We start from the raw sequence: 1,593 nt of genomic DNA, 5'->3' as shown, positions 1-1,593 counted from the left end.
TAATGTATTAATGCCCCCGAAGAAGGTCGCAGAAGGGATGGCACCTTTTGAGCATTGGATTTGAACATTCAGAGAACTACTTTGAAGGTGTCCAAGTGCTCAACTTTAAGGCTGAGAAATTATTTGGGGGTGGGAGGGATTCACACATGGGAATAAGGATGTCGCAGCCATCAAGTAGGCGAATCACACCCAAGTGGGGTTGTTGCAAATGAAATGAAGGTCTACGGCCATACTACCCTGAACGCGCCCGATCTCGTCTGATCTCGGAAGCTAAGCAGGGCCAGGCCTGGTTAGTACCTGGATGGGAGACCGCCTGGGAATACCGGGTGCTGTAGGCTAAAAAAAGGTGGCAATGCAAATATGTACAAAGATTATGGAAGATGGTGTTTTCAGAAATTGAAGAAATAGTGGGAATGAAAATAGAACAAACACCAAAAATAGCATTGCTGTCACTATTTGAAGAGATAAAGTGTGGAAAAGGAACTATAGAGCTGATATCGAGTTTGTTGGTAGCAGCACGGTTGATGGTAGCTAGGAACTGGAAGATCCAAGGGGAATATTCTATTGAAGAATGGTATAAAGAAGTATGGGATATAGCCATCAATGATAAATTGACATGTAACATTAAGTGGAGAAAAGGCATAACTAAAATAAATGAGTTCGAAGGAATTTGGAAACAGTTCCTAGTGTTTGTGTTTACTAAGGGAAGTGGGAAACCACCAGCAGAAGAAACGATTAGATTTTGGACTCAAGAATGATCCCGAGGTGGGGGGGTGCACTTTTATGTTAAGAGCGAAGATGTTATAGTTTGATAAGGTATATGTAATAGCTTTTGATATTGTACTCAACATTTATTCAAGATGTATGTAACAGATGTTTGATGTTATTTTTTTTTCTTATTGTGTTGTTTTAGTTATATTTGGTAATGTTTATCTATGTTTATATAGTGTTGAAAATGAATAAAAATTATATATAAAAAAAAAAAGCAAATGAAATGAAGAAGATGAAGGTCAAAACGGGGGCTGGCGCGCAAATTTGTAAATGCATATGGGCCACATTTTGAGTTCTGCTCTATAAAAAGAATGGATGTTTGGGTTTTGTGACAGAAACATGTAGCCAAGGTAACAAAGAGTGTTTCTGTGTTTTCATTTACTCCTCCTTCCCTTAGGTAAAAACAGGAACCTGGAAGTCCTGCTTGTGATTCATAATTCCTTAGCTATTAACTGATTTTTCTTCTACCTAATTTACCGTGTTTTAATAATGTCCAGAAATTGCTCAAGCACTTTAAGACTACACGTGGCTGACTGATAAAAGGGGGGGGAAAGGAGTTTCACTGGGAATGCTTAATTATTTAAAAAGGCAAATGGGCAGAGAATTTGCAGTGCAGCAATAATAATTTGGTAATAACTAATAAATCCTAGAAAATGTATCTGCAATGTGGAAAGGGGTTATTTATAACTTGCATTCTGGCAATGGGAATTATTTTTCTGAGCATTGCATAAGGTTATGGTGAAAATGTGTGTCTGTCTGTGTGTGTGTGTGTGTGTGTGTAGTATTCTGTACTTCCTCAGATGTGTGACACGCAGGACTAAA

The 1,593-nt window shown here is 38.3% G+C and overlaps 1 non-coding gene across 1 annotated transcript; it reads left to right on the top strand.

Moving 5' to 3' along the window:
* The first annotated feature begins 219 nt into the window (after window positions 1–219).
* Window positions 220–338, top strand: LOC134399817 (5S ribosomal RNA). The gene has a single exon (XR_010025524.1). It is a non-coding gene; the product is annotated as a 5S ribosomal RNA (ribosomal RNA).
* Window positions 339–1,593: the final 1,255 nt, after the last annotated feature.

The sequence above is a fragment of the Elgaria multicarinata genome, chromosome 5, assembly GCF_023053635.1.
Source record: "Elgaria multicarinata webbii isolate HBS135686 ecotype San Diego chromosome 5, rElgMul1.1.pri, whole genome shotgun sequence".
NCBI classification, from domain to species: domain Eukaryota; kingdom Metazoa; phylum Chordata; class Lepidosauria; order Squamata; family Anguidae; genus Elgaria; species Elgaria multicarinata.
Note: the sequence above shows the minus strand (reverse complement) of the source record. Positions and strands in the feature narration are given on the sequence as shown.